The 7,408-nt window shown below is 44.6% G+C and overlaps 1 non-coding gene and 1 pseudogene across 1 annotated transcript; one reads left to right on the top strand and one right to left on the bottom strand.

Annotated features, from left to right (window-relative positions):
• Positions 1 to 1,358: 1,358 nt before the first annotated feature.
• On the bottom strand, positions 1,359 to 1,464 carry LOC141571934 (U6 spliceosomal RNA). Its single transcript, XR_012496976.1, has one exon. It is a non-coding gene; the product is annotated as a U6 spliceosomal RNA (small nuclear RNA).
• A 725-nt stretch (positions 1,465 to 2,189) lies between these two features.
• Positions 2,190 to 6,020, top strand: LOC109436733 (pseudouridine-5'-phosphatase pseudogene; annotated as a pseudogene).
• Positions 6,021 to 7,408: the final 1,388 nt, after the last annotated feature.

The following is a 7,408-nucleotide window of genomic DNA, read 5'->3' on the forward strand; positions in this document are numbered from 1 at the left end:
GTGCTCTTAACAACAAGGTTGCCAGTTCGATTCTGCATGGAATGGTGGGCTAGACTGAAAACGCAACTAGACTGAAAATGGTGACTGGATTTGGAGCTGAGCTGCGCCCTCCACAAGTAAGATTGAAGGACAACAACTTGACTTGGATCTGATGGGTCTTCAGAAAAACACACTGTTCCCCAATAAAGTCCTGGAAATATACATTGTTCCCCTTCCCCAATAAAATATTTAAAAAAAAATTTGCAATCTAAATATTTTCTGTACCTGACATTACATTCCTTTTAAATTACATATTTTTGGTCTGTGCATTCCTTTTCTCCCCTTTTCTTTTTCTGCTTAGTGAATTTGGTCAGAGATTTTCAGTTCAGTATTCTATGTAAATATACATTTGTATTCTGCTCTATTGCTTTTTTTTTTTTTTTTTTAAGATTTTATTGGGGAAGGGGAACAGGACTTTATTGGGGAACAGTGTCTACTTCCAGGCCTTTTTTCCAAGTCAAGTTGTTGTCCTTTCAGTCTTAGTTGTGGAAGGTGCCATTCAGCTTCAAGTTGTTGTCCTTTCAGTCTTAGTTGTGGAGGGCGCAGCTCAGCTCCAGGTCCAGTTGCCCTTGCTAGTTGCAGGGGGTGCAGCCCACCATCCCTTGTGGGAGTCAAACCAGCAACCTTGTGGTTGAGAGGATGCGCTCCAACCAACTGAGCCATCCGGGAGCTCAGCGGCAGCTCACCTTAAGGTGCCGTGTTCAATCTTAGTTGCAGGGGGCGCTGCCCACCATCCCTTGTGGGACTCGAGGAATTGAACTGGCAACCTTGTGGTTGAGAGCCCACTGGCCCATGTGGGAATCGAACCGGCAGCCTTCGGAGTTAGGAGCACGGAGCTCCAACTGCCTGAGCCACGGGCCGGCCCCTATAATATTTTCTTTTAACATTTGAATTATTTAGAAATAGGTTTTGGAAGTTTAAATACATTAAAAATAAATTTTTTAAAATTCCAAATATAAATATTCTTTGTTATTGATCTTAAATTGTCATAGATTTTGTTCAGCAATTGTGTTCTATATGACTTTGATTCTTTTTTCCAAATGTCTGTGTGTACTTGAAAAGAATGTGTATTTTCTAATTTTCCTAAAATTCTACATATTGCCATTTGATCAAGCTTGGTATTTATGTATTTATTAGTTTCAGGTGTACAAAACAATGTACTAGACATGTACGCCCCTCACAAAGTGATACCCCCTCCCCCAGTCTACTCCCCCTCTGACATCGTATGTAGCTGTTACAATTCCATTGACTCGATTCCCTATGCTGTGCTCCACATCCTGTGACTACATATGTATTAAATTTAGTTGACATTATTATTCAAAATTATGGAGTGCTTCATGAATTTGCATGTCATCCTTGTGCAGGGCCATGCTGAACTCCTCTTTATCATTACAATTTTAGTGGATGTGCTGCTGAAATGAGCACTAGAGCAAGCTTCTTGATTGTCTGGTTTCGTCCTTCTATGTCTTCAGTAATTGTTTTCTGTTTGATTTATCAGTTTCTGAGAGATGTGGGTTAAAGTCTTCCTCTGATATTGTAGATTAAATTTTTTTAGAAAGCATCCTTGCACAGAGTTAAGGGCAGAATCAGGAAAGGCTTCTCAGTGGAGGGGTGATCGGCCCCCAAAGGGAAGAGGTGAATGCCTTGCCAGACCTGCCTCATTCTTCCACCCAGAGAGAAATGGAGGAGAAAGAGGGTGAGAGATGGGGTGGGGAAAAGAGGTGTGCTGATGGGGAGCGGTGGGGAGGGGAAATGTGGAGAAAGATGGGGAGGCAGAAAAAGAGGTGGAGAGAGAGATTATGGAAGAAAAAGAGAAATATGAAGAAATAGGGTGTCTGTCACATGAAAAATGCTCACTAAATGTTTGTTGAATGAATGGATTAGTGAATAATCAGGTGTGTGTGTGTGTTTGTGTGTGTGTGTGTGTGTGTGTGTGTGTGTGTAGAGATGTTTAGAGAGATGTGTGGTCTGGGTAGAGAGATAGGGAAAAAACAAGTGATGTGAATAAAGATGGTGAGACAAAAGAGTTGTGGATAGATTTGAGGGAGGTAGGAGAGATAAGGAGAGAGATGAGGGGAAGCTATATGATGGAAGATAAAGCTAGGATGTCTGGCACATGGAAGGCATTTGTAAAAACGTTGAATGGATGGATGAGCCTCGATGCTCAGAGAGGTAGGTGTGGAATGATACTGAGAAGAAACCACACTGTTCCTCAGAGAAGCAATTTTACAGGTTTCATCCAGAGATGAGGAGGGCCTTTAACTAGCAGTGAGAATTAAGAGGCAGGGAAAGATACCTGAGATATTTCAGAGGCAGGAGGGACAGGACTTGAGATTGTTTGGATGGGGGAATTGAGAGAGAAGGAATAATAGGATAAATCCAGGGGTTTTGCCTTGAGTGAGTGGGTGGATTGTGTTTCCATTCACTAAGACGGGGAATATAGGAGGCTGACCCAGTTTGGTGGACACCGATTATTGTGAAAGGCCTGCGGAACATTCTGGAGGCGCTGTCTAGAGGGACATTAGATATTCTGGACTCAGACCTCAAGAAAGAGGCCTGAGGTGAAGGTAGAGATATAGATTGGGGAAGCAGTAGTTAACACTGTGGCTATAACAGGAGTGCCTGGGTAAGTCCATGGTAGATGCTCAAAATTTGTGATTGAAAGTGAGAGAAACAACCTAAAAGTAGTTTTAGGAGAATGGTGTGAATGTACATGAGCAGGGAACAGGTGCCTGAAGGGATCAGTCTTGATTGCTCTTATGTTCTTGTGAAAGAAGAGGTAAGATTCCAAAGTGGAACAGCTTCCACAGTGACAAGATCCAAAGTGCAGTCATGTAGAGTCAAGGTGATGGTTGGAGTGGAGAAGATGAAGCAATTGTGAAGTCAAGTATTGAAAAGCCATTTGCTTTGTGCACCTGAAACTAATAATAAGAAGAAAAGAGCATAAAAAAGAAAAGTCATTTGCAAGAGACGTACATGAATGTTCATAGATTTATTCATAACAGCAAAAATATAACAAACAACCCAATTGTATATCATGAGGTAAACAGATAAACTGTATAATGGAATACCACTCAGCAATAAAAAGGAACAAGCTACTGATACAAGCAACAACATAGATAAATCTCACAGACATTATGCAGAATGAAAGAATCCAGATACAAGGGTGTATGTCATATAATCCCATTTATATTAAATGCAAAAGCAGATTAAACTAGGCCTCCTCCCTGCTTCCACCTGGCTGAGAGGGAGGCACAATCGTGGCGCCCATTCCCCCGCTGCGGCCCATCACCCACCTCCTTCTGGACACTGAACGGCTCTATTCAGTGGTGTTCCAAGAAACCTGTGATCGCTCTGAGAAGACGTACACGTGGGATGTGAAGTCCCAGGCACTAGAGGCGGCTCAGGTCATACTAGACGTCCTGCAGCTGCCGATGTCCAAAGACGAGCTGGTGGAAGACAGCCAGGTGAAGCTGCAAGATGTGTTCCCCATGGCAGCTCTGATGCCAGGGCTGGAAAATCTCGCCCACCATCTGCGGAGGCACCACGTGCTGTTGGCGGTGGCCACCAGCTCCGGAGATGAAGACCAGTGCACGCAAGGAATTCTTCAGCTTGTTTGATCATATCGTTTTGGGGGATGACCCCGAAGTGGGGATGGCACGCCGCACCCAGTCATATATCTCGCCTGTGCGAAGAGGTTCTCGCCTCCTGCCCCCATGGAGAAGTGCCTCGTCTTTGAAGACACTCCCAACCGGGTGGAGGTGGCCCTTGCAGCGGGAATGCACGTGGTTATGGTTCCAGATGGACACTTACACGGAGACTTGACGACACAGGTCACGGTCGTGCTGCAGGACTTCCAGCCGGAACTCTTCGGTTTGCCGGTCTGTGAGTGAGGGGGCCGCCTTGCGGCATGCGGGTGAGGGGGTGCGCACTGAGTGAGCCGTCCTGCCCAGGAAGCAGCACTGCCCACATTGCCACGGCAACAGCCATCCCAGCCTCATCACTTGTGCACTTGCTCTGCAGTAAATGCAAGTGAAAAGCCCTAACTTGGCAGTCGAGAGAAAACAAGAGACAGCCCAGAACAGAGATCAGAATTGTCCTATGAACAACGATATGATTGTATTTGCATAGTCATATAATAATCATGTACAGTGAATATGCACGCATACATATACATGCTTGTGTGTGAATACATGTATGCATATATATGTAAATACCTACTTTTCCAAGACAAAATGAAATTCTACTTGTGTTCATTTCTTTTTTTTATTTATTCATTTATTTTTATTTTATTGGGGAAGGGGAACAGGACTTTATTGGGGAACAGTGTGTACTTCCAGGCCTTTTTTCCAAGTCAAGTTGTTGTCCTTTCAGTCTTAGTTGTGCACAGCTTAGCTCCAGGTCCAGTTGCTGTTATAAGTTGCAGGGGATGCAGCCTACCATCCCTTGCGGGAGTCAAGGAGTCCAACTGGCAGCCTTGTGGTTGAGAGCCCACTGGCCCATGTGGGAATCCAACCAGCAGCTTTCCGCGGTAGGAGCACGGAGCTCCATCCACCTGAGCCACCGGGCCGGCCCCCTCAGTGGGAATGCACGTGGTCCGCTGATCTTAATATGCAGTAGCAACTGATAAATGTGAGATGATAATTCTATTTGCTTTGTAAACTGAGTGGGAAAGCCATGTCATGGATGAGCCCTTAACAAATCATTAACCTGAAACTAATAGAAAATAATATTGAATGTCAAACTGTAATTGGAAGAGTAAAAAAAAAAAAAAAGAAAAAGAAATGAAAATAAATCTCACGTACAATCAGAAAAATAAATAAAAGGAGGCTTATAACCCAGTTCATATCCTGGCTTTACCATTGATTAATCTGTATAACCTTAAACAAGTTATCAAAACACTGATTCTCAGTTTTTACGTTTGTGAAATGTGTACAACACCTAAATTTTCAGGGTTGAGTAACTTAATAGTGACTGGTATATAGCAATTGCCTTACAAATATTTGCTGTTGTTAAAGAGAGAGTGAGAGATTCTGTGGGTGTGGTGAAGGGGACATTTTGCTTCTTCATTCATGCTCATTTTTTATTTTAATTAAGAAAAATATGTCTTTGTAATAAAATAAATTTTAAGTTGGGGAAAAAAACAGATTAAACTAATCTAGAGGGGTCTAGATCAGTGGTTGCTTCTGGGAGGGGAGAGTGATTGACCGAAAATGGGTTTAGGAAAAAATCGGGGGGGTGATGGAATTGCAGTGTTGTTGACATATATTTGCCAGAGGTCATCAAACTGTACACTTAAGATCTGTGCATCTTACTTTATATAATATGTCTTAGTGTTTAAAATGTCATTTACCTGGATATTAAGTCTTCCAGAGAGATGACAAAGGTTGAAATAGAGAGGAAGCTGGAGAGTCAGGTGCCAGGGAGGTTGAAAGAAGAAACTGGCAACCATTAATTAGTTGAAAAACATTTATAAGGACTTAACCAGAGACGCCACCCACAACTCACCCCTGCCAACACTTAGAGGAGGAAACGCTAGTGAGGTGGGATCACCTGTGCTGGGATTCCAGAGTCCCTTCTGTGTTGTCACCTCTTTGCTCTGAGCTTTGAGCTGGGAGTTTATTGGCCCTGATCACACTCAACTCAGCCAACAGCTGGATGTTAAAGAAGTTAGAACAGAGATGTGTTGTAGGGAGCTGGAGCATTAAGGGTTAAGAAAATGTAACTACAAGCAGAGTTTGGGAGGATCGCTAAGGGGAACTCTGATAAGCATAAAGAACAAACAGACACCTGCTGTCCTGGGTATGGGAAAATATCAAAAAGGTAGACAGTCAGGGTCAAACTTTGAAAAAACATAACTAATCTGTACTTGCTGCCTCAGCCGCTCTATGTAACCTTCTTGTTTCTGTGTGTATAAAAGAAAGCTGGAAAATAAAACAGGTGCAGCAGTCTAGTCAGAACTGCTCGCCCTCCCGATCCCATCTTTGTCTCTTGTCTGTTTTTTTCTCAATCCTCACTCCCCACTTCAGGAACCGTTCGTCTCGTCGGCAGGCTCCGACAATGTGTATACATCCACTTCACAGCTTTGCTGTTTGTTGCCTTTCCTCTTGAGTCCCTGGTAAAACTTTCTTTTGAAAAATTCCATCCTTGTGTTGGCTGAGCTAATTAACACAACAGTTCCCACCCTGCAGGTTAAAGCTCCCTAGAGGGCCTCAGAATTATTAAAAAGGGTCCACACATATACCAGGATTTATTCTAGATGGACTTTAAAAAAATCCAAGTATTGTCTTTGGAATCCGCAACATATTTGGATACTGAAAATCGTAGACAGAGAAAAGAGGAGGAGAAAGCAGGATACCCTTGAGTTCAGGCCCAGCTATAACACTGGTCATCCTAGCCCAGGACTGGGGAGGACATAGGGACGAACAGACAGTACAGCGGGGTCTGGAAGTTGACAGGTGCCACTCCCATTTTACAGATGTGCAAGTAGTAAAACCAGGACTCCAACTTAGGCTGACTCGATGTCTAAGCCACATCGCCCAGGGACGTGGAGATTGCGTGTGTACTGTGAAAGTATGGTTTATCTTCAGGCCAATTGCCTGTTTCAGCCCCCACCCCATTCTACTAAGTGGTGACCCGCCCCTCCGTCAATAAACCGTGGGCTTCTCACAGTTGAGTAGAAGACACAATTTTCTCTACATTGACTCTTTGGGTGGGAATTAATGTTGATAGGACAAGGCACGGAAAGGGACAGGGCAGAAGCTGGAATTACGGCCCAGTGCAGAAAAGCCACCTGTTGGTACCTCAGGCCCCCCATGCTTTGTGACCACCAGGGGGCAGCTCTTACCTTGCCGTGGTGCCTCAGTCCCATGTCCTCTGGTTAGATTGCCCTGAGGAGGCAACCACTCCACAGCTGGGAGAATGGCTGTAACTAGTGAGCCGTTGGCCACTAATATAACTGCCATGGTTACACTAGCAGTAACTGGGGGCCTAGCAAGAAGATGGTGGCTGAGCCAGCAAGCAGCGGAGTGTGGATTGCAGATTGCAGAGGCAGATTGCAGCTAGCAAGTGAGATTGTTTGGCAGAGACAAGTGGATGGCGGGTTGCGGATAGTGTGGCTCCTGCCTCCTGTGTCTCCAACCCAGCCGCCAGCGAGACTACAGTTGTATGACTCCCCTATCTATGGCTCCGTGGGTGTTCCTTTTTGGCCTTGCCATATCCTGTGTTCTTATGCGGGGAGCAGGAGCTGAGACTCCACCTGACACCCCGCATGACACTCAGGACATGGTGAGACTAAAAAGGAACACCCACAGAACCATAGGTAGGGGAGTCATACCACTATATTCTCCCTGGCGGCTGGGTTGGAGAC

This window comes from Rhinolophus sinicus, chromosome 2 (assembly GCF_057876585.1).
Source record: "Rhinolophus sinicus isolate RSI-liver-muscle chromosome 2, RSI-T2T, whole genome shotgun sequence".
Lineage (NCBI taxonomy): Eukaryota > Metazoa > Chordata > Mammalia > Chiroptera > Rhinolophidae > Rhinolophus > Rhinolophus sinicus.